General features: G+C 39.0%; 1 protein-coding gene across 1 annotated transcript in view; it reads right to left on the bottom strand.

Moving 5' to 3' along the window:
* The window catches only part of LOC307012772 (pleckstrin homology domain-containing family G member 3), an 80,115-nt gene extending 55,062 nt beyond the window's left edge, over positions 1–25,053 (bottom strand). Inside the window, exon 1 of the mRNA XM_079639815.1 lies at positions 24,810–25,053. The gene's annotated coding sequence lies outside the window, so the exon portion shown is untranslated. The remainder of the gene's footprint in view (positions 1–24,809) is intronic.
* Between the last annotated feature and the right edge of the window lie 1,938 nt (positions 25,054–26,991).

The following is a 26,991-nucleotide window of genomic DNA, read 5'->3' as shown; positions in this document are numbered from 1 at the left end:
ACTATCCGCTATATAACTCGCTATAGACGAATCTGACGAGCGTTCTGTGTAGGCTGCCATCTTGTGGCGACGCCATTACTGAGCTGTTACCGGTATGTAAACAAACCTCCGTGATAACGCACCCTCGATGACAGCTACAGCCAGGCAGAATGACTTGTTGGGTTGATGATGTTAGACAGTGGCCTCCAGTCACAGATGAAGGTACAAACGATCTTACAGATTATTTATGAAAATAGCTTGGCAATAACTATGCTAGCTAGGCTAACGTTAGCTAACGAGGAAACTATAAAAAGATCTGTACATTTGGCAACAATAAATAAATGAATGACATCAAATAAACGAATTCATGTTTTTCATTTGTGTCCATTATTTATCTCATTTTCACATTGCAAAAGGCAAGGGTAAGGTACAGCTAGAAAGTATACATAATATCGACCAATTAGTGTTTTTAAACCATGGAAAGAGGTCAATATAACAGCAGAACAATGTCACATAACGTTACATTTAGCTCAGGAAAGCCATTAATGACCATAGCATGTTAATTGAATAGAAAAAATAGCTAGAGAGGAGATTTTGCTGAGCACTATATTACATATTTATTATATTTTTTACTTATGTCATTAAATAATTGTTATTATTATAACAAAAACGGCATTATATTTAATTTCATTTGTTATTTTAAACCTTTAATAATACCAGCAGATTGGGCCGTCTATGTTTACAGCATTACAGAAATCTGTGTAACGTTAACGTTAAACCGTATGGCACCGGACAGGGGCAGTCGACCCGGGGTATTTTATGTAACTCACAACGTTTACTCTTCCAAACTGAAATTGTACTGCCACCACTGAAACAATTGATAACGGAACATGTTTTCCCACTCGACATTATAAAAGTTACACATTAGTGACAGTCGTAAATGTCGTGATGTGTGTTCAGAGACGTGTGTATATTCACAGGTTGTATGTTTAGGGAAAAAGATCTCCTGCTGTAGGCTATGTTGTTAATAATTAATATATTAATAAGTTCAACTCTTTTCATCATTCAGTTCCTAAAAATAAAAATTTCCTTCAGTATTCACCTCCTCATTTGACAGGGGACACAAGTTAGTGCTTAACTCCTAAACTCATCGAGCACAGCGTCAGTTTAGACAGCTGCCACGTAGGCATAGGCTGCGAAGCATTTTTCTGTGCACCTTCTGGCTGTCATTTCTTTGTTTCAGATTACCAAGGCTTCAAGTCCTAGCTGTCATGGACATCATCGCCGAGAGTCCGTCATCCTCCTAGCCAAGCTACAGTATAGACGTCCCGGGAATTACTGCTACGTCTACATGTTAAAACCGTTTTGCTTAAAGACATTACTAAACTGTCTTAATCATCTGTACTGTCTATCACTCAAGCTGATGGTTCCATAGGGAGGTTAATGTTAAAGTTCTGTATGTCATTAATTATGGAGCAAAAACCGCCAAAGATAAATTGTGTTCAATAAACTCAAGTAAACTTGCCAAAGTGGTCTCGTCTGAAAAAACACTTCACTTCTCTTATTTACTGTAACACCTTCTGTGGGACTAAGCTTGCTCATCTATAACATTACACTGAACTCGTCATCTGCAGACCATACAATAAAAAACAAACAGCCACAGCATCTAGTCCGCTCTTTCTGAGTACATCTTGAAACATTTTCTTTAAAGTCCGCGTGAACCGGAAGTTGCAAACGACTTTTCTCAAGTGTTGTGACGCATTTCCGAGTGAAAGGGAATATTGAACAGAGGGCAGGGTTTTACTTCAGTGCTCCTCCTCTCCATCTCTCGCCCATAGCAGAGTAACGGCTTGAGGGGAGTGGTTAAGCGATTAACCAACCCAAGCGGTCAAGCCTATGTCATCAGAAAAAGACCCATTCCAGACCCGGAAGTAACTTTTCAGACTTTGATTAAAGATAACTTCGGCAAACAATTTTTTTCCGTGTATTAACTTGCACGGATTAATTGTTCACCACAAGACTAGTAATATCCGCTAACAAAGTAAATAGGGTCAATTTTGATTACATGCCGACTTTAAGCAATAAATGCTGTGATGCTTTTGAATCTCCATTCATAATTTCCTTCTACTGTCTGACACTGAGGGTCAAAAGCTTTGCTTGGATCAGCACACTGCTGTGATTTGACCTTTACATGTAGAAACCAAAGCCTATTACCCCACTTTATTACTTTAGTATTGCCGTCTAACAGGAAAATGGTCTACAAACGTCAACATCAGTCTACAAAACGAAACGTCATACCACAATTCTTAACATAGTTGGAATAATTTCTTCATGTCTTCACGCTCTAACAAGCAAAAATCTTTCCAGTCTAATGAGACCATTTACTTCAATTCACCTTTGGCTAAGCCCCGCCCCTCTTAGTTACTGTTGCTACGTCTGTCAACTTCATCTGGGCTCTGGTTTGGTATCAACATGGCTTATGCTATGACAGCTCTTCCTGCTGAAATTTTAGAAAACTTTTATAAAGCAGCAAATAAAGTGTCCGATAGAAGTAGGCAAAAGGGGCTGCAATATGCGTTTGAAGGCTATATTCAAGACATACAAGTGAAATGCAAGCAACAACAAGGCATCCAAATAGAGGCAAAAGCATACACAGTCAAAAAATTAACCACCGCATATCCTAATCGAGACGGAGGCGGGGACTAACAATATCAAGGAGCAACACATGCAAAGCTGGGTAGGTCTCTATTCACTTCTATAATCGTTATTACAAAGCAAACGGACTACGCGAGTATAATGTTGTATTTATTAGCAGCGTGTGCAAGCGTATCAACAATTAGGGTAGAGAACCGAAATCATAACCTAAAACAGTATAAAACTGTCTAACTAGTATAACTTCACAGTAAGGTTAAAAGCAAAATTTATCTTAGAACACACAAAAGTGTGTTGTTGATCTTGAGGGGTTTCGCTGAGGACGTCCACACAGTTTAATCCAAAGACGACACTTGCCAGGATTTGACTTCGGGTTTGGGAAGGTAAAAAAATGGACACCCCCCTCCAACCTCTCTGGGAAACGTGTATCTGTGTTACAAATGCCCCAGGCACAACGTTTAACCATATTTTTGATAAAACTACGACGGTAAAAGCCTGCCGAGACCAAAAATATGAGACGCCTGTGTTAAAGTCAATGGAGCGCTGTGAAAAAGTGTCGGACCTCCGTGGGAGCTCGTTCTTGGCTAAGCTGTGATCGGTCAATCTACATTATAGGGTGTGGCTTAGCCAAAGGCGAATTATGATCATAAAAATTATTTTGACACCACAACCATAAGCTCAATAACAAACAACAATGATACATCTGTACTGAAGGTACAGTAGCAAAATCAGCCTGTTTCATTGTAAGGGTCAGGGAGAAATAATCAACAAAACTAAATTATAGTCCTATTCCAACAGGACTAGCTTTGCCAGAGGAGGTAAACTTGTATTTCAGACATGCCTTCCTTTTTTCTAATCCAATTTAAATCTTGTTTATGTCCATACGTTGTATGAAGCACACATACAGAATACGAAAAGTATATGCTGCGTTTAACCCATCTTTGGCAGGTGTAGCCTAAGTATTTGTCTCGTTTTGTGCCTGGCCTTTCACAGGAGCAAAAAGGTACATCCTATTCTACTGTTTGTCTGAAGAGATTGCATGGCTGTCTACTTGATTTTATGCACCTGTAAGTAATGGGTGTATCTGAAATAGCCAAATCCGTTAATTAGGAGGTGTCTACATACCTTTGGCAAGTAGCTTACCAATTATGTAACTGTTTTGAGAAGCCTACACCCAAGTCAATGGTTTGTTAACACCCTTGCTTTTAAGGGATAGTTGATGAAAAAAAAAAAAAAAAAATCGGTCATCAATCACTCATCCTCATTTTGTCTGACATCCATAAGACTTTCGATCGTCTTCAAAACACAAATGAAGACATTTTTAATGAAACCTGATTTCTGACACACCATTAAAAGTCCATTCTCTCTCAAGACTTTGACGCTTCGGAAATACATGGATCTATATGACTATTCACTAGCCATTTACTAAGTATTTTTAAGAAACACAAAAGCTTCATATGATGAACAGATTTAAATTATGATTTTATTTGTATATGAACATTGAAAAACACACATACAGAGCACAATATGGTAAATGGAAGCTCAACCATACTTGCTTGATGAGAACCTCATTGGTTCTCGCATTTCATCTGTTTATCATATAAAATGATTGTGTTCAGAAGACTTGTAATAAAGCACTTGATTAATTTGGATTACGTTCACATTTGACTTTTATGAACTTTAAAACGCGTCAAAGTTTTTGGTGAATGTCCCTCCTTTCACAGTTCATCAAAAATCTCCTAATTTATGCTTTAAAGATGAAAAAAAAGTCTAATGGCTTTGGAAAGACATGAGTGTGAGTGATGACAGAATTTTTGGGTGAACTATCCCCTAAGTACTGAAGGTTATCACAAAAAGCCATCAACCTTAACCACCTTTATTTTTAATTTAAATATTTTCTCCTATCGCAGCTTATTGAGAAGGGTAAACAGAAAGTGTAAACACTGTGGCTCTGTCATGCTATCAAAACACTGCTCTGTTTGTTTGAACATTCAGACCAGCCTGCCAGAGCCATTCTGAGGCAGGACAATCCGTCTATCGAGACAATGTTTTTAGAAATTCCTGTTTCACGCCACTAGCATCACAGTAATCACACCCTTCAGCTCTTAAGTTGAATGACTGTAACAATGACACACTCAAACTGCAGCTCTTTTTGTTTCTATCAGTGTGACTATCAGTGTGTTGACTGCATTAGAGGAAAATAATACTTTAAAAAGAGTTTAGTTGTCTAGATATTAGGCTGGGATAGGAGAAAGAATTTTAAAGTCCCCTGTGAAAATCCAGCTTTTTAATGCTATGTCTATGTGGTGATATTAATATGCTTTAAGACAAACCATGCGCAAATCCATAAGTTAACACCATTGCTCAGTATTTTCTCCTAAAAACTGCAGTGGACCAAAGACAGTCTCAAAATTACCTAACAGTAATATGTCAATAATTAAGGCTATACAGTTATAATCATGACTTGTATTGGTGTCATGGCTATAAACTTTCTTTTTACCAATAACATAACCCATTATAACATAAATGTACACATGGTCAGACTCATACGGTAGCCTGTAGCTACTCTGAGACGTTAATGCTTGCATTGGTTATTAAAACAGATCATGATCTAAATCAAATCAAAACCAAAACAAATCATTTTCCTATCATGCTGTGGGGGATTTCCACCATTCCCATCTTTTAAATCTTCCACAACGTTAATGAGCCATAAGTCAATTTACTACTTTTAGCTCACAAGACCGAGGTTTCAAACGCTGGGGAAGGGTATACCCTTTACTCTCTGAAATCTGGTTTGCCTAGTGGTTGTTAACTATAAGTTTAGGTTGACTTTCCCAAAACACACCCATGGAATGTTGTTGACACTTACCATGTTGAAGTGACTCCTAAAGCTCCTAAAAGCAGACATGATGTGACATGGAGACATAAGAAACTAAATCTTGATCTCAGACTAGGCTAAAAAGAGGGATAGGGGTTAAATGGCACAGCTGTAGAACAACAATGAACAAACAGCCCCTCACAGCCCAGTGCCAGATCACATGACAAGGCAAAGCACAGACACAAGACGGCCTATTCTGGAAGCCTCTATGTAGCAGCACACTGACCTATGCAGATTTACAAGAAGATACACAAATAACAAATAGAAATAGTGGCGCGCTACAAGGCGATATATGAAAAATTAACATTTAATCTATATGCAATAATGCCATTACAGGATGCAAATTGTAGTGTAGCATGTGACGTAAGAATAAACCCGTTTTATGAACACTGATCAATGCACATACATAAAACCAAGCTTTAAGTATGTGCACATTACATGATGTGCAAGAACAAAACCTGTTGGTTCTTGCATTTCAAGCAAGAACATTTGAGCTTTGGATTATCATATTTTAATGTGCACTATGAATGGGTGTTGAATATGTTCATTATAGAAAAGTGATTGGGTCTCTTCAGAAGCCTTGCATTAACCTTTATATGGATTACTTTCACAATGACTATGAATTTTTTTTACTTTTCAGAAAGACAAGCACACCATTTGAGAAATAACTTTTTAAATGGTAAAACAATGAGAAACTGAATGAACTGAACTATGGCTTAAATCTTTGACACAATATATATATATATATATATATATATATATATATATATATATATATATATATATATATATATATATATATTAAAATATACAAACCAAAAAATAACATTTACTGAAAAAGAGCTGCAAAAACATCTCACACTGAAATTTTGGAACCGAAACATCAACATGACTGCCTGCATTTACATATCAACATCCACAGGTTTTCAGAAACTTGGCCTTTCCAGTCAGACAAAGTAGGGCAGACACTATTCTCTGAAGAACTAATAATAAGAGCAAAATGTGTGAAAGTAGTCTGGTATTGTAATTTCTTTCTTACTTTGCAATATAATGGTTACTTTTCCAAAATTAGGCAAATTAAATATGCAGCAGACATGTGACTTCGAAACAAGACACAGCAACATATTGTGATCGAATTCGGTCACATGTTGTCACTTCTTTGACCCCGGATATTCTTTGAACCATGAGATGCTAACAAGCTTGAAAAGAATTTTCTTAGGTGTTGTTAAATGGTAACACTTTACAACAAGGTTTCATTTATTATGATTAGTTAACCTTAACTTAATTTGAGAAATATATATTTTTTAAGCATTTATATCTCTGTTAGTGTAAGTTAATACAAAATGCAATTGTTTAATGTCAGTTCACAGTGCACGAACTGTTAACAGATACAACTATTGATTTTAATAATGTATTAGTAAATGTAAATAAAATATACATAATAAAATATACATAAATGCTGTAGAAGTATTGCTTAGCTTTAGTTCATGTCAACTACTGCGGTTAATTAATGTTAACAAAAGAAACCTAATTGTAAATTGTTACCTGTTAAACAAGTACAATTTCACTACAAAGAACAACTTTCTTTGTACCTATAGCACTGTAAATTTGAGAATATGTGCCATTCTTTCTTTTTTAATCAGACAGCTGCCTCTGGTCCTGTGGCCTCATGCTATATGCTAACGAAGTATGTATGCAGGTATCAGACAATATCCAAAATGTGTGTTAGGGGACCTCCAGGATCAGGGTTGAGAACCACTCAACTTAAGTTTGTAAATGCTATACCTACTGTCACATGCAAAGAGGGAATTTACATATAACTCTTAAAGAAGCAGAAACAAAAATGGATGGTTTAATTCTACAAGTACAGGTGCTGGTCATATAATTAGAATATCATGGAAACGTTGATTTAATTCAGTAATTCCATTAAAAAAGAAACTTGTATATTATATTCATTCATTACACACAGACTGCTATATTTCAAATGTTTATTTCTTTTAATTTTGATGATTATAACTGACAACTAATGAAAATCCCAAATTCAGCATCTCAGAAAATTAGAATATTACTTAAGACCAATACAAAAAAAGGATTTTTAGAAATGCTGGCCAACTGAAAAGTATGAACATGAAAAGTATGAGCATGTACAGCACTCAATACTTAGTTGGGGCTCCTTTAGCCTGAATTACTGCAGCAATGCGGCGTGGCATGGAGTCGATCAGTCTGTGGCACTGCTCAGGTGTTATGAGAGCCCAGGTTGCTCTGATAGTGGCCTTCAGCTCTTCTGCATTGTTGGGTCTGGCATATCACATCTTCCTCTTTACAATACCCCATAGATTTTCTATAGGGTTAAGGTCAGGCGAGTTTGCTGGCCAATTAAGAACAGGGACACCATGGTCCTTAAACCAGGTACTGGTAGCTTTGGCACTGTGTGCAGGTGCCAAGTCCTGTTGGAAAATGAAATCTGCATCTCCATAAAGTAGGTTAGCTGCAGGAAGCATGAAGTGCTCTAAAACTTCCTGGTAGACGGCTGCGTTGACCTTGGACGTCAGAAAACACAGTGGACCAACACCAGTAGATGACATGGCACCCCAAACCATCACTGACTGTGTAAACTTTACACTTGACTTCAAGCAACGTGGATTCTGTGCCTCTCCTCTCTTCCTCCAGACTCTGGAACCTAGATTTGCAAGTGAGATGCAAAATTTGCTCTCATCAGAAAAGAGGACTTTGGTCCACTGTGCTTTATTAAATCCAGAGTAAAGACAGCGGTCTACCAGGACATTTTCAGAGCACTTCATGCTTCCTTCATTTTCCAGCAGGATTTGCACCTGCCCACACTGCCAAAAGAACCAAAACCTGGTTCAATGACCATGGTATTACTGGTTAATTACGGTGTGATTTCATGTAATATTCAAATTTTCCGGGATTTGATGGGTTTCATAAGCTGTAAGCCATAATCATCAAAATGATAACAAATAAAGGCTTGAAATATCTCACTTTGCATGTAATGAGTCTATATAATATATTAGTTTCACCTGTTAAGTTGAATTCTTGAAATAAATCAACTTTTTGATGATATTCTAATTATATGACCAGCACCTGTATGATCAAGGTGCAATAAATCACACCGAATGCCAAACTTTAAGTGGACTTCAGGGAAAATTAAATGACCTATAAAATCGGTATGATATGACCTCATTCCTACACTCTCAGAAAAAAAGTTTCAAAAGCTGTCACCAGGATGGAACATTTACCCCTCATTTATCCCTAAAGGAACCATATTAGTAACTCAATATACATATAGTGCCTTTGAAAGGGTTCTGCCCCAGTGAAAACCTTTGTACCATTGTTCTGAGAGTGTAGGCTACATGATATTTACACATACCATTCCTTATTGTGTGCGATCATGTATTGTAGAGAGTTCACTAATATTCCAGATATATGACAGAAAGCATTACAGGAGTGTGTTAAAGCTGCCAAGGGATTCTGTCCAGTCACTGAAGATTGGTAACTAATAGAGGAAGTAATTTTCACAGGACAAATAGACACAGAAATCTAAAATAAGCACAGATAGACATCTCAGCATGTTCACACACAGCCATGATCACTGCTTCCAAGAAAGCTGACGCATTAGTCGTGCCCAAACCGCCCCTAATGTCTCCATCTCACACACCTGATTCCAGTCCTCAGGTCATTACACACTGCAAGACCTGAATTGGGTATCCAAAATGTGCAGTGGTTGGTGGCTGGGTATGTGTGTGTGGGGGGCTTCAGGAGAGGTTTGGGAAGCGCTGCAATATACGGATAATTTCCATTACTTTGTAGCAATTTATAAATCAGTAGTTCCAAACTTCTGACAGCCACCTTTTTCCTGAGCAAACGACGAGCGCCTCTATGATGGACTCTAACTTCCGTATGGATGCTGTCATAGGCGTAATTTGAGGGTGGGAAATGTCCCCAACACTATTTGCCAGGGTCGATATAGGGAATCACACTGATTCCCTCAACAAAAACCCAATAGTAGATTTTCCCATAGACTTTTGGAATATCACTAAAAACAAGCTCTGTGATCAACAAAAGTTTATGATACTTGCACGTTTTGTCCATCAAGATAATTATCACAGATGAACACAACTTTTATGAATTTTGAAGCCTAAATAAATTCGCCAGAAGTAAAAAGCTAAAGGTAGGCTATAAACGAACTACACCATGGTCACATGACTTCTACGTCACCATCACTAAGCTTCCAATAACTCTTTCAGTTTTTATCAAAAAACATTTATGATGCTGTAAAAGCGGACTAAGTTTACCTTTTTCGGAGTGAAGACGTTTAATCTCCTTTAATCCCGCTTCATGTCATCAACGCACTCATTAAACTTTGATGGGTGAACCTTTGTAGGATGGACGTTGCATTTTCAGCTTGAAAAATATGCTAATTTTACTAGAAACACCGGAGACCGGTGTAAGAAATATAAAGGATAATTCCTTTATGAGTTTGGTGAGACTTCCACCAAAAAAGAGGTGGATAATATGGCCTAGATTATTTAATAGGCTCTCTCTTATTCGAAGTAATGTTAAAACCTTTTTGCATAACCCCTTGTGTTACATCTTTAATTGTATTACTTTTCAGAGATTTTTTTTATATATATTGTTTTATTATTACTATATTGCTAATTCCCAAATATGTAAATAGTTCCCTTGTGAAGTCTCGGGCATTAGAGGAGCTTCATATTGCCTCTGGGCTTTTGACACTTGAAATTGTTAACCCAGGGTAATTCTAGACCAGGGGCCTCATTTATAAAACTTTGCGTAGGATTTGCGTCAGACGTGGCGTACGGATGAAACATAGGACGTGCGTACGCACAGAAATATTCAGATTTATAAAACCATGCGCACGCACATCCTCCACAGTTTTCCCTTAATAAATCACAATCAATTCTAAATGTAGCGCAGCTTTTGCAGCTTCATGTCACGCCCATAGTTGCCCATAAATAGTCTGTGAAACGCCCACAAGTTAATATTCATCGATTTCGAAATTATGGCAAACACTGAGAGGAAATCAAAAAAACGTAACTTTACTCAACGTGAAGTAGAAGTTATCGTTGGCGAGGTGGAAAAGAGGAGAAAAATGTTGTTTGGAGGGCACAGTCTGGGCATTACTAATGCCAAAAAGGCACTTGAGTGGCAAAAAGTTGCAGACGCCGTAAATGCGGCGTCTATCTATCTATCTATCTATCTATCTATCTATCTATCTATCTATCTATCTAATTGCATCTATATCTGCTCCGCCAGACGCACACATTGACGAGAATATCAGTTTTGTACATTATTTCGTTCTGTTTACCATATTATTTATGAGGATGAATTGCATAACATGCCAATATTATTGTAGAACATATTTCACTTTTCTTTTTGCAAATATGTGTTAATTTGCATTCCTGTTGTAATTTCGTTTGATTTTGTTTGTTTTACACTGCAGACCGATCGAACGGGTGTTCGTGTAGGCTGTTAATTGTAAGACTTGCTTTGTGAAGTCTTCATGTTATTTATGAGAGGCAGTATTTCCATTTCTTTTACACAATGGTCTACAGTTTCACACACTTTCACGTGTTTCTTCCATCTGCCGACGGTGTCGCCATTTCTTATTTCACCCGTTTTTGTGCGTACGCCTGGGTCAGAGCTTGCTTGAAGGACTGCACATTTTCCCGTGAAGTTTGCTTTTTATAAATAGCAATTATTGCGTAGAGAGCGGTGTACGCCTACTTTTGTGCATACGCAACTTTTATAAATGAGGCCCCAGGGCAGGGCAACTCCGGCCCCCGAGATCCACTTTCCTGCAATTTCCGGAGTTTAGCTCCAACCCTTAATCAAACACAACCAAACAAGATTATCAAGGTCTTCAGGATTACTAAAAAGATACAGTTTGATTAGGGTTGGAGCTAAACTCTGCAGGAAAGTGGATCTCAAGGGCCAGACTAAACCCTGTTTAAACTTCAAGTTGTACACGGTACATCCGTAAACCCTGGATAAAGGAATAGTTCACTTCAGTAATACAAATTCCTGATCATTTACTCACCCCTACGTTATCCAAGATATTCATGTCTTTCTTTGTTCAGTTGAAAATAAATTAAGTTTTTGAGGAAAACATTCCAAGATTTTTCTCCATATAGTGGACTTCAACGGTTATCAACGGATTGAAGGTCCAAATTGCATTTTTTTATTTTTAAATGGTTTGACTTAGTCTTTGCATGTTCGCTTTGTAAACAATAGGTCGGTACTTCCGGTAATGTGTGGCACATCACAGCTAGTGCAAGACGAGCATTTCTGGTTAAAAGGTATATAAATGTTTATTTTTTTTATTTTATAAAATGGCCGATGGTTTGGCTAGATAAGACTCGTTCGTATTCCTCGGCTGGGATCGTGTAGAGCCTTTGAAGCTGCATTCAAACGGTAATTTGGATCTTCAAACGTTGAAGTCACTATATGGAGAGAAATCCTGGAATGTTGTCCTAAAAACCTTAATTTCTTTTCGACTGAATAAAGAAAGACAGAAATATCTTGGATGATGAAGGGGTGAGCAAATTATCAGGAAATTTTTATTCTGAAGTGAAATAATCCTTGAATGTTCTTATGTGTATTAATGTTAATGAGGTCAATAACATTGACTGGACGAATACAGCTAGCAACAGGCTCGCAACCTGCATGTCCATCTGTGAAAAGGTCGCCAAACAAGTATGATCTCTAGTAAATAATCAATCACCTAAAAAAGCAAAAATCAATGATAAACTCTTCTCTAGCTTGGGCTTCTTCCTATACCCAAAATTATTATCATCACTTAAATTAAATATTTCTTTTGTTAGAAATTTCTAACAAATGAAATATCTCGCAATCCCAGTGAACCAAAACAGAGAGAATTAAAGGATCTTAAAACACAAATTGACGATATCATACAGAAAAAAACACAATTTCAAATTCAGCAACTGAAATATAATGGTTTTCAATATAGTAATAAAGCTAACAGTAAATATTTAGCAAATTTGCTACAACATAAGAAAGAGAAATCAATCATCCCAGCCATCTTAGACGACACCGGAAACATTAATCAAAACCCACAGGATATAAATAACACATTTCGGAATTTCTATAGCAACCTCTATTCCCCCACTCACCAACCTACTCAATCAGAAATCGACACTTTCTTGAACAGTCTGACATTGCCAAAATTAACTGCAGAACAAACCAACATTCTAGACGCACCCCTTAGCCTTAATGAACTTACTAAAGCACTCAATAAAATTCCTAGCAATAAATCTCCCGGGCCAGATGGATTACCAGCTGAATTCTACCAACACTTTTGGGACATATTATCACCACTATTTAATAGGGTAATTATAGAAATTAAATCATCATCTACCATACCCACACACATGAATACAGCAGCCATGACATTACTGCTAAAACCCAACAAAGATCCATCTCACCCTTCTAGCTACCGACCTCTCTCACTATTGAATACTGACTTAAAAATGATCACCAAAGCACTAGCAACCAGAATAGAAACAGTCACCCCCATACTCATTCATCCAGATCAGACAGGCTTCATAAAGAATAGACACGCCACAGATAATGTCCGCAGACTTTTTAATCTATTTAATATAGCACAAGAAAGACAACAAAAAAACATTATCATTTCACTTGATGCAGAAAAAGCTTTTGATAAGGTAAACTGGTCTTTTTTATTCAATACACTCAACAAGTTCGGTTTTGGAGAGTCGTTCATTCACTGGTTTAAAATACTGTACACATCACCCAGGGCCACCATCACCACTAACGGAATTACTTCACAGAGTTTCACACTGCATCAGGGCACCAGACAGGGATGCCCACTCTCGCCTTCTCTCTTTGCCATTTTCATTGAACCACTTGCAGCAGCAATACGACAAAACATCATAATCAAAGGAATTCAGGTAGACAACGTACAACACAAAATCAGTTTATATGCAGATGATCTTTTACTTTATTTACAGAACCCACGAGTATCACTTCAAGAAACGTTCAATATCATCAACAAATTCTCCCTTGTCTCGCATTATACTATTAACTGGAACAAGTCGATTTTACTACCAATTTCAGGTGATGCATGGGATTCTGGAGCTCAGGATACACCCCTCCATCTTCACACAGGCAACATCAAGTACCTAGGGATTCAGATTTCCCCCAGGCTGTCAGAGCTTTTCATCCTCAACTACACTCCACTTCTAAAGAAAATTGAAGACGAATATAAACGCTGGTCAAAACACCCACTCACACTCATCGGAAGAATAGCTGCAGTGAAAATGAAAATTCTACCCCAAATTAACTACCTTTTTTCTATGATCCCCATCACTCCTACAGATAAATGGTTCAAAACTCTTAATTCATTAACAACACAATTTTATTGGAAAAACAAAAAACCTAGAATATCACTCTCAACACTACAAAATAAAAAATCACATGGGGGGCTTGAGGCACCAAACTTCCATCACTACTTCCTGGCAAATCAATTACAGTACCTAGTTAAATGGATCAATATACACAAGTGTAATCTCCCGTGGCTGTAATTGGAACAAAACCAATGCACAAATATTTCAGTTGCAGACCTTCCCTTCCTCTCACAATTAATCAAGAAATCCAATTTTTGCCAACGCATTACCATCCATTCAACTCTGACAGCCTGGTGGAAAACGAACCAAATCACAAAATCATCATTACAATTAAACAAGTTTACACAAGCCACTCTGGCACAACCCAGAATTTATGATACAGAATAAACCTCTCTATTTTTCCATTTGGGCACAAAAAGGAATCACACATCTTCACCACTTATTTGAGAACCACTATTTCATGTCATTTAACACACTCACACAGAAATACGGGGTTGGGAGAGAACAATTCCTTCAATATCAACAACTTAAACTTCAAATTAAAGATAAAATCACACTTACCAACAATACATTACAGCCTTCTCAGCTTATAGAAGACCTTATGAAAGTTAATAACTTTAAAAAATTTACTTCTCAGCTATATACAATGATTTCCAACCAAAACACAACAATAACACTCCCAATAACCAAGTGGGAAACTAACTTGACTGTCTCTTCCAACCCTGAGTACTGGGAACAAATCTGTAGGAACATATTTTTCATGACCGATAACACAAATCTGCAGCTTATACAATATAAAGTAATTCACAGAACTCACATCACTCAAAGTAAAATGTTCAAAATGGGCCTAGACAATACCGATATTTGTTCACAATGCACTTTAGGTCACACAGACGACTATTTACACGCCATGTGGCACTGCCAACCAGTTAATTCTTTTTGGATTACAGTCACTGAGACACTTTCCACTATCTTGAGCCACAGAATCCCATCGTCACCATCACTTTGTCTCATAGGCGACTTCTCTGATATCTATATCCCAAAAAAATACAGGAATCCGTTGCTCATCTCTCTAGCTGTCGCTAAGAAAGTAGTTCTCCAAAACTGGAAATCAAAGAAATTTTGCCATATCAATCACTGGAAAAATTTAATCTCAGAACACATTTCAATGGAGAAACACAATGCACACAGAAATGGAAGCGTCAGCGTAAGTTCTACCAGAAAGACTCTATTGCCACGTCACTAATTGGTAATTTCGTGTCACCAATCACAGTTCAACATTAAATATAAAAGATTGACCTTACTTTCCCCTTTCGTTGCTGTAGGTGTCGTAGAAAAGTTTTCGCTTGCCACGCCAACTTTCACGCAGCCAATATGTACCAAGTACAGATCGTGGATTTCGATTCCTCCGATTCAGACGACAATCTCATACCACCTTCTCCTCAGTCAGTGCGTAGAAGCAGCCGCATCCAAACTCGGGATTCCCCCTGGGCTCAACTGCCCTCCGAGAGAATCATTACTCTCTTGGAAGGAAGCGGGTTGCCGGTCAGCAACGACCTCTCTCGTAATGATTTAATTCTTCTGGCTTCAAACACTCTGGGCACCGCTGCCCTACCTGACGAGGATACTCCAGCCACCTCGGCTCCAGCCCCTCAACCCAGATCAGCAGGTAGAAAGCGCACTGCTAAGTCTTCTCCACCAGCCCAAGCCAAAAAGGCAAAGTCATCTGCACCAACGCCAGTTCCTTCACCTAAATCAGGATCAGAAGGATTTAACACGCTGCTCTTAAATTCCATCCAAGGTCTTACGGAAACAGTCAAAGGATTCGAATCAAGGCTAGGAGTATTCGAAGCTGCGTTCGCCTCGAAAAATACCGGATTAACTATGCCATCAACATCTTCAGGATTATTCTCTGCTTTCCCCACTTTTCCTGGTATGGCCGACCAGGCTACGGGTCCCGCCACGTCAGCAGCTTCGGGCTTTTCCTCATCAAATCGACCGCCATTTCTGAACGCTGCCACGTCAGCATCTACACCGGCCTTCAGTCTCTCCACGGCTACTCCAGCTCAAAATTTCGGTAGGCGTTTCGTCCCTCCCGCTGCAGTCACCGTGTCTTCAAAAATGAGATCCGACATCATCTTAGGCAAGGATATTAATTTAGCTGCCTTACTGCTACCATCGCCTGCAGCCGATCGCCAAATGGTTGACTGCGGTGACGTGGCAGTCTTCCTGAAATCTTCGGATCCTCGACTGCAATGCAACCTATCATTCGGCGAATTCGTCATAGCGTTCGGAATTTTCAGAGACATATTATGCCAAGCTTTTCCCGATCGCAGGGAAGAATTAGACCTTTACCTCGCCATGTTGGCCGATTTCAATCAAAGATACGGAGGCACGCTCTTTTATGAGTATCACAAATCTTTTTCTGCGAAATCGGCCTCTTTCACCACCCTGTTCAACACTAGACTGGACTGGTCCGTTGCCGATTCCGAACTGTTGGTTCGTCATTTTGGTGGTCAACGAGCTCTGGCTTGCGTTGTGTGCAGCTCGCACGGCCACTCAGCCGCTTTTTGCCCCAAAGGACTCGCTACACGAGAGTCAGCCGCTGTCCATGGTGCTGATCCTGCACACGCGACTTTTGACGTAAAAGGCAGACCTATAATCGCTTTCAATGGCACCCCTATATGCAATAACTTTAATGAATCTGTTTGTAATTATGCTAAGTGTAAATTTTCGCATATTTGCAGCTTCTGCAGAGACCCGCATCCAAAATCTGTCTGCCCACGACGCTTCAGACCAGCAGCCAGAGGAAGAGCGGCGGCTCAGAAAAAATTCTAAATGGTCACCCCTCTACTCCTATCAACATCGCTACACTCTCCAGCTACCTTTCTTCCCATCCCGATTACTCTTTCGTTGATTACTTAATTACTGGACTTTCTCAAGGATTTCGGGTCGGTGTTTGTTCTCCTCTCTCCACCTCTTACGTCGCGAAAAATCTTCAGTCTGCTTTAGCAGAACCTGAGACTGTTTCAAGCCTGTTAGACAAGGAGCTAAATAAAGGCTATTTAATCGGCCCTTTCAGTGCATCTCCATTTTCCCTGTATCGCATTAATTCCATAGGCATAGCTACACGCAAATATTCGGGGAAAAAGCGTCTGATCTTCGACATGTCTTCTCCACATTCTGATAGCGTAGCGAGCGTTAACGAATGCATTCCTTCAGAGCCATTTTCTCTGTACTACGCTTCGGTCGACGACGCAATCCATCTAATTAAACTAGCAGGTTACGGTGCTTGGCTAGCCAAAGCAGACATTACCGATGCTTTCAAGATCATACCTATCCACCCCTCCGACTGGCATCTTTTCGGTGTCAAATGGGAATCTCTGTTCTATTTCGCTGTAAGACTCACGTTCGGCTGTAAAAGTAGTCCAAATATTTTTAATTCTTTATCCGAGGCTTTGTGTTGGATCCTGCTGAACGTTTGCAAGCTCCCATTCGTCTTACATTTACTCGACGATTTTTTACTAATAGACTTTCCCTCACCACAGAGCTCAGTTCTGGACTCGCTCAAATCATTATTCAGCGACGTAGGCGTGCCTCTTTCAATCGAGAAAACCATGGGTCCCGCTACTTCTCTCGAATTTCTGGGTATCGTTCTCGACTCGGTTCTGATGCAAGCCTCTCTCCCTGACGACAAACTTTCCAGAATAAGAGCGGTTCTGGAATCTTTTCTCGCAGCCCGCACGGCTTCTAAACGCGACATGCTCTCCTTACTCGGGCATCTCAATTTCGCCATGAGAATTATTCCCCAAGGTCGTTCCTTCATTTCTCGTCTCCTTACGCTCGCTCATTCCGTCGACCGGCTGCAAGACGTGATCTCTCTAGATGACGGGTGCCGTTCAGACCTTAGGTTTTGGTCACACCTGCTTAACAATTGGAACGGCATCTCTTTTTTTTATAATGATGTTCACGAATCATCCGTCGCGCTCGAGCTATTTACGGACGCAGCCCCTTCTAAAGGTTTTGGGGGGTTTTTTCAAGGGCAATGGTTCTCAGAAAAATGGTCGGACGCTTTTCATTTATTTAGTGCGAATTCGTCCTCAATTGCTCTTCATGAATTATACCCCATCGTCGTAGCGTGCGTCCTCTGGGGCTCCGCTTGGTCCCGCAAACGCATAGTAATGAATTGCGACAATCAAGCTACAGTCGATATAATAAATAAAGGGCGTTCAAAATGCCCATCAATTATGTCTCTACTTCGTCGCCTGACCTGGCAAGCTGTCACACACAACTTCATCCTTAAAGCCGTACACATTCCAGGACAATCTAACATCATTGCTGATGCTCTCTCTCGCTCTCGTTTGCAGGCTTTCAGACGTCTCCGCCCAGAAGCAAACCAGAATCCAACACCCTGTCCGGACCTAGCCGAGCTGATCCTAGACTAAACTCTCAATTCGATAACCTTTTAAATTCCGCCAGGTTCTATATCTCTAAAGGAGTATCTCCATTAACACTTAAATCATATAATTCTGCTTGGTCCCGGTTTATCATTTTTTGTTTTTCGTTCGGTATCCCCTTAATGCCTATCTTAATTTCGACAGTATGCGCGTTCCTAGTCCATTGCTCCGATTCTCGGTATCTGAAGATCGCCACAATTCGTAAATTGCTAGCTGGCATTCAATTCCACGCACGATTTTATAATCCCAATTTCCCGAGTCTTTTTTCTATACCCACCATCCGGCACTTACTGAAAGGCATAGATAAATCCAATCTAAAGACTCCAGACAAACGCCTCCCCATTACTCTACCTCTTCTGCACAAGCTCGTATCTTCATTACGCAATGATCCGTTTTGCGAATACGTTAACATCCTTTTAGAAGCTGCGTTCCTAACCGCGTTTTACGGGTTTTTACGATTAGGGGAATATGCGTCTGACTCAAATAATTTTAATTCGGCTCGCGGCTTGGCTATTTCAGATTTACGCCTTTATCCTTCATATTTTAATCTATTTCTTAAGTTTTCGAAAACAGACTCTTCCGGATCGGGCGTTAGCATTTCTGTTTCTAAAATCGATAATTCCTATTGCCCCTATTCTTCTATGGTTAGATATCTCAAAGCACGACCGCGTCTTTCAATAAACTCACCTCTATTTATTTTACCGAACGGGCTTCCTATGACAAAGCTCTGGTTCAGAACTCATCTAGCTTCTGTCCTAAAGCAATGCGGACTTCCTCCACGGCTATACACCGGGCATTCCTTCCGCATCGGAGCAGCAACAACGGCAGCTGAATGCGGAGTCCCCGACTCCACTATCCAAATGCTGGGTAGATGGTCTTCCTCGGCTTACAAGACTTACATTCGATCCGAGGTGCACGTCCTTCTTAATGCTCAACAAGCCCTCTCAACCTTCAAGGTAACTTTATTCGCTAGCTACTGGTGGTGGTTAACGCATTAGAACGTCTAGACCGATCATAAATCTGATTTCGCTGATAACTATTCTAGTCTTCATACGTCGTAAATTAAGGTTTATTCTATTCGTTCAGTTATTATTAACTAAACGGTTCAACGATAGCTCTTTTAAATATTTCTTAACGCTTAGTTTATTTTAATCCACAATTGACTGTGCCCACTGTGTTTTTAATAGCAACGCAATATTCAATCTCTAGCCTCCGCGGCTTCGATTTTCGATATCAATTCATTAAGATATCGAAGCTCTGATATTGTTCTCGACGAGCAAATGCCTATCGAGGCCCCATCGAACGAATTAATCGAATTGCAAATTCGTCCCGGCAGCTGTCCCAACATTCACAAACGTAAAGTTATCTCGAACCTATTCCATCACATCCACATTGGTTCGCGGCTTAACGTAGCCATTGCAGTAATGCTATCGAGCTTCTGTTTTCGTTTATACACGAAAATTCGGCCGTCGAGGCATTAATTTTAAGTGAGTTTCCACGTAACTCTATAAAACAATAGACTACTTCACGCTGATCACGGGCATCAGTCACAAAGCATTTCTTTTAAAGATACCAACATTCAATCTCCCATCTCTGCTTATCGAAGCATCCGGGAACGGCACATTGACAGCATATTAGTCACTTTTAAACAGAAGGTTATCACGGACCTAATTCTAACTTTACCTTCTATGGTTTATATTTCCATAGCCAATCTCAGGCTAAGATATTCATTCTTATGCATGAACTCGGCCTATCGAGGCATCGTAATCTATCGAGATTCACGATTTAGCAAAGTAAGGTTCCGAGGCCAACCGTGGCCTCCGATCATGATAAAGCATATCAAAGATTCCATGCTTAGCCTACCATTTCGAATCTTGGAGGCTTCTATTCAAACCTATCGAGGTTTCGATTATAATCTTCATTTTCTTTTGCCAGTCGTAGATCTGGTTCTTATTTAGGAGTCGTAACATAGCTACCTGAGCTCAGCGTACCATTAACTTAATTTTCTGCCTCGCTATTAATTTCAACTATTTCATCGCTCTAAGCGCACGTCAGATACGTAGGCTTTTCTTGAAGTCATTTATCAGCTTTCACATGTTGTTTAATTTCCCCGCTTACTTCCAGAATCCTCTTAGGTACGTAAGGAATTCATCACTTATTCCTTAATTTTTGGGGGTATAGGCTCCGCCCAGCCCAGACCATCGGGCAGGACCTACCGGTTCACTCGCAGACCCAGACGGAGGACGGAGCCCACGCCAATGAACTGAGACGGAGCTTGTCGAGCGTCTACTTTATTCCGTCTGTAATCCTTCACAAAATAAATCTATCTCATTCAATAATTCTCCTGAGTCTTTTTGGTAGAAATGGAAGCGTCAGCGTAAGTTCTACCAGAAAGACTCTATTGCCACGTCACTAATTGGTAATTTCGTGTCACCAATCACAGTTCAACATTAAATATAAAAGATTGACCTTACTTTCCCCTTTCGTTGCTGTAGGTGTCGTAGAAAAGTTTTCCCCCATCCTCCCCACCACCACCAGGTAGGCTCCTGTCCAACCGTCAGGGGGTATAGGCTCCGCCCAGCCCAGACCATCGGGCAGGACCTACCGGTTCACTCGCAGACCCAGACGGAGGACGGAGCCCACGCCAATGAACTGAGACGGAGCTTGTCGAGCGTCTACTTTATTCCGTCTGTAATCCTTCACAAAATAAATCTATCTCATTCAATAATTCTCCTGAGTCTTTTTGGTAGAAGGAGGCAGATATCAGCCTTTGAAGACACCTGGTCCCTTTTTTTTGACATCTTGGACATTTCATAATATCACATAAATATAACTACAAGCCAAGTACATTTCCAGACACATACCACCCCCCTTTCCGTTATATAAGTTTTTTTTTTCTTCTCTTCTTTCATTCTTTTTTCTTCTTCTTGCTTTTGTCCCTGCAGCTATCACTTCATACATACACATAGGCATACACTATCGAAACCTATGCATAACATCTCTAAACCTTTTTTCCCCTCAAATACCCTTTTTTATTTTATTTAATTTTTTAGGAGAATTTGCTCAAGACCATTCTATTCAATAATAATTATACGTTAATTGTTGTTTCCTTGTTGTTTGTCTGTCACCTTGTCGTGTCTTATATGTTACGTGTTACACTTTGTACGTGGTGCTATAATCCTAATTTGGTGGGCCAAAAAAAGAAATTTTATTTTTCTTTAGTTTGAATGAAAGAAGAATTAGCGCAAGAGATGTTAAAGTACTGTGAAATTCCTTTCTATGAGCTGAGGAACATCTGCTCCAAGCTGTCCAAACAGCTCTCTGTGGTTCAGGTGCAGCATATTATAGAGCCATGTTAACAATGAATCCACAGGAATGGAAGGGTTAAGGAAGACCAAACACTATCCTATTGTTTGCACTTCCGCTGATTGTGTTTTAGTGGTTTCATAGCTCAGAAAAACTCACACAGCCAATACAAACATAAATAAACCACTAGTCAACCACTAGATTTGGCCTTCCTTGGTATAATTTATGTTTCTCATGATCCTAAAGACCTTTGATATGAAGGTATACACTTACTGTAAATGCTTAAAATTAGTAGTTAGTGTAAAAAAGTGATCATGGGAACTCCTTTGGTAAATAAACAATAAATAACTACATAATTACCATACATGGTGTTATTCCATAGTTTTGATGATTTTACTCTTATTGTAAATAGGAGAAATAGAATGAATGAATGAATGAATGAACGAATGAATGAATGAATGAATGAATGAATGAATGAATGAATGAATGAATGAATGAATGAATAAATGGGTATGTCTAAACCTTTGACTGATAGTATTTTAAAGAGCAGCAGATTTAACAGTCAAATAACAAGTCTCCAACATCAGGCTAAGGCAAATATTAGTCAATGAACAGAGTTTGTTTAGCAACATCAAGTTGCCCTGGTGAAAAAAAGAGACAAACTGTGGTAATAACAGGAACCAGTGCTGCATCTTAGACCACTGACCTATTTCTAACCAATCATTATCTTCCACTCTGACTGGAAGTCGTCTAGGAGGTGGCAACTTCAGACAACAACAATAAAGACCTTTGATTCTTTCAGCAAGGGTTTGCCTATGAACTGGAGACCAGTGCATTTTTTAAACAGAGTGTTGTGTTCCTTCCTTATCTGTCACAGATCAGGAAATGAAAGACCGGCCACAGGCAGGACTGGGAAAGGAACTGGGTGAGTCCACAATTCTCTCACAGGTTCAACACACTCTCACATGGGACACATTAACAAAGACTTCCCCATACTGTTAGTGCCAAAACCGAATCAGCTGACAACCTAGACAGGATTTGGGAGCTACATTCATATATTCCTGAAGATTTTTAGGTGTGTGATGAAAGAGCAGGGCTCCTTGACAAGTACATATGTCCCACTTTACGGCCGGGACTGTCCGGGATGCATGTGAATAAGACCACAGATTAAGGAAAAGTTCAGTGTGAATGAATAAAAGTCTGCAATTCCAGAACAGTTACCGAACTACTTTGAGAAATTTTCCAAAATATCTTTGTGTAAGAGGTTTTAGACATACTCGGTATCACCTGATCTTGAACACAAGGAAACAACAAGTGCTGGCTACAATCTGATCATTGATCACCGGATAAACTCCATTAAACTGAACATACAATCAAAGCAAACTGTGGTTGGTTGGTCGCTTTACATGTCTGACAGACGCTCTCTTCCTGTCAAGCGGCAGATCTTCACCAGAAGAAGCTGCCATGAAAACCAGACTTCCTGCCACAAGTTAAACGTCAGATGTCCAAACATGCTAACTAGGGAGGTAGCTCACATTTTAGGCCTTGTCCACACCACACTAATACGTTTTCATTTTAAACCGCATCGTTTTCTCTCCGTTTTGTCCTTCCATCCACACTGAGATGGCATTTTTGGCCAGCTTTTTGAAAACACTCTCCCAAGTGGATAAATCGAAAAATTATGTTTTCAAGATGTTGTGTGGACTGTGAAAATGGAGGTATTCGAAAACGATGTTGCACGTTTTGTCATGTGACACACAGTGTACCGACAGATATCAGCTCTATGTTTACCGGTATTGTGCATGTTATGTTACTTTGTACACTCTTCATTTCACAGTCCTACAATTAATTTGTCCTGCGGCAAAACATGACGGCATTTGGGTTTTAGACCAAACATATAATGGTGATTGAGTGCGACGGGGACGAATCTTACTAAATAAAAAGATCATGCCAGAAGAATAGCATGAAAACTTTATGATCATCTCAGTGAGCTTTTATGAGGAGCTACACATGCACAGTAAGTTTAGCGTTTTCGCACATTTCAGTGTGGATGAGGAACTTCTAGAAAGCCCTTGGAAATGCTAGTGTGGATGGACAGTGTTTTGAAACGAAAACACGTATTAAAATGTATCAGTATTAATGTAGATGTATGTAGACTTAGACATGCAGCCAGTGAATGCGCACTTGTCTAGGTGGAAAAAAAGCTTGAATGGAAGTTCAAGGAGGTTTTTTGCATCTTCCACACATACTCATGATGAAACTTACAAAGCCTGAAATGACATGATGCACAAACAGGCAGGAGCTTTCTATTTGTAAAGATGTCCTAACGGAGAACATTCCTCAGAGATTGAGTCATAAATCCTGCCTCTTTCACAATTCTCTGGCTTAAATATATCTTATACTTGTATTGTTTAACTGAAAGTCTTCCTGCTGAGCACTACATAATATTTTTCTTCCTTGTAGAAACTTGTGAAACAACTGTTATCTTGTTGTGCTGTGGCCAGTCTTCAGATCAGAGGTCTTTCTAGGTTTTTCTGCTAAAGAGGTTTCTGCTTAAGCTACTAGAGGGGGAAGTTTCTTTTGTTTAAAATGTTCAATATGGTATCAAACTATTGATCCGGCTAAGTTACTCTTGTTTGACAGAGCTGCATATAGGAGAGAAAAAAATAATACGTTTTTAAATCGCCTTATTTTCACACACACACACACACACACACACACACACACACACACACACACACACCCAACCCCTTTTCAGAGCTTCAAATCATATCCCATGTTCTCATCAAAGGTTAAAACTAAGAGGTGAGGTAAAAGAGTAAAATATAAAGCGTAATGATAACACGCAAATATTCTCAGAGCTGTCATCCACACTGTCGCTTACGGATGACGAACATATGGCATTTTACGCACACTTTCAACTTTTGCAATTTGCTTGTGAATAATGCCCAAATGCTAAAATTCTTTACATTCCTCCCGAAAAACACCAAAGGATGTAGATAACTTCAGTTTGAAACTTTTACCAAATGAAAACACGATACAACTAAAATCTTTAACCTTGAAATAAAGTTAAGGAAGGTAGCTATAAGTATAGCTCGTGCAAGCACTTACCAATACAAGAGAAATAAAGTTTAAAAGCTTCGAAAGACGTCAACCGGCGAACAGTCCGTGATAAAGTTGCATTTATGTTAACAAAGTATCTGTAGCATTAAAATCGTGTCAAGGTTCAAAAGAAAAATGAAAAGGTTGTCCTGCTCAAACTCATCCGTTTGTTGCTTGTAGTTGTAATGATGATGACAGCCTGATCATGTTCTCGCCTCCTGTAACCCTCCGCTTTTTTCGAAAGTGAATGAGTGCGCATGTGCAGACTCGTGTGTGTGTGTGTGTGTGTGTGTGTGTGTGTGTGTGTGTGTGTGTGTGTGTGTGTGTGTGTGTGTGTGTGTGTGTGTGTGTGTGTGTGTGTGTGTGTGTGTGTGTGTGTGTGTGTGTGTGTGTGTGTGTGTGTGTGTGTGTGTGTGTGTGTGTGTGTGTGTGTACTTATGAAATGCTTTTTCCAGTGCATAAAAACAAAATTACTTAACTGTATTGGAACTGCAAAAGTTACTTTAACCATACTTTATACTATAGCCTAGGCCTATGTTGTTTTTTATTGTTAAACCTTTTTTTTATCTTCAATTTCTTTTTAAAATGTTTTTTTTATCATATATTTTAATTTGCATGTCCACATTATTTGTCACCATTACATTAATGAGTTAATTAGAATAAATAAGTAAAAATATGCCTAGATGTAGCTTTTACATTAAAACATTATGCTTTCACTAAAGTTGTTTTGATTGATCGTTTGAAAAGATTGATGGATGGATGGATGGATGGATCGATCGATTGATTGATTGACTGATTGACTGATTGACTGATTGATTTGGTCTTAAGTTCAACCCTGTTGGGCTGTGACATTTTCAACTTTAAAAAGGCATGTCTTGTGAATGTCCTAACCTGACAAACACAGACATATATTACTCTTGGGATTTCAAAATACATGACGCAAAAGTGTATCCTTTAATAAAAGATAAAACTCAGGAAGTACAGTAGGCTATATGTCTCATGAGTCATTTTAACAATTATCACAGCTTACTTACGCAACAGTTATTTTACTCATGTTATGTCTTTTCACATAACATTACTACAAGTCTTTAAATATGTCATTATTAAGATGAACATCGAAACAAAACACGTCAAGACATGCCAAAAAACATGTTTGTCCACCAACGCAACCAGCAGGACAGGTGTATGACTATCCGCACGTCACCACTGTCTTGAAACCAGAAAAACAGAAAGACTCTCATGAAAAAAGTTAATTCTTACATGACTCCTGGCAAACAACACAAAACATCCCACACTGAGAGAGGAAATCTGTTTAAATGTAAAAAAATAAAAAATAAAATAATTTTTAGGGAATCATAGAAGTCAGAATTTAAACTTCCCGTTATTTCAGAAACCTGAGACCCATGTCTCTGTATGACAGAATAATAGATCAGCCTGCACACGTCCCACCACAAATCAGGCCAAAGTAAACTGGACGGTGAAAAAGAATGGCAACCATCACATGGACTTTTATTTGTATAAAAAATGAAACTTTTTCAACCTGATCTGAGTCTTACAGTGTTGGTGTTTTACATTTATGAGAGGTGCCACTACCCAATGAAAAAATTAACATTGACGTTTGAGTCGAGAGCCAAACATTTTCCTTTAATTAAGATTGCTTTGCTATTCCGATTGTTCAGAATGATCAATGATGATATTATAATGACTGGTTTCTTCGGTAAGACGTCTCAGACAAAGACCAAACAAGTCAGGACTTGCTTGCAAGTGACAGATTCCATGGAAACATGAATGTTTGCTTTTGTCTGAAACCATTGTCAAGTAATTCAAGGTGGAGAATTCAGTCAGAAGAAAAAAGAAAAAAATGTATTGATAAAAAAAATTAATGAGGTAATTTTAATGTAATTTTATTACAAATATTTAGGGGGGGGGGTATAATATTTTGAATTATTAAAAAAAATATTACAAACATGATGGTGAATTGCGACAGAACACGAAAGTCATTAAGGTGATAACTTTTAAATTGGAGTAATGATGTTTTCTACTCCGTGGACAAGAGAGAAACCACGGAAATATGCATGATATAGGCCTACAGGTAAGTTTTCCTCAAGAGGGCGCGTGACGTCTCATGATCCCCATTCAAAAAAGCGTTTATTCTTTTTGGAGAAAAAAATAATAATTATTGTTTGTACAC

The sequence above is a fragment of the Phoxinus phoxinus genome, assembly GCF_949152265.1.
Source record: "Phoxinus phoxinus genome assembly, chromosome: 16".
Lineage (NCBI taxonomy): Eukaryota > Metazoa > Chordata > Actinopteri > Cypriniformes > Leuciscidae > Phoxinus > Phoxinus phoxinus.
The sequence above is the reverse complement of the archived record's forward strand: the minus strand, read 5'-3'. Positions and strand labels throughout refer to the sequence as shown.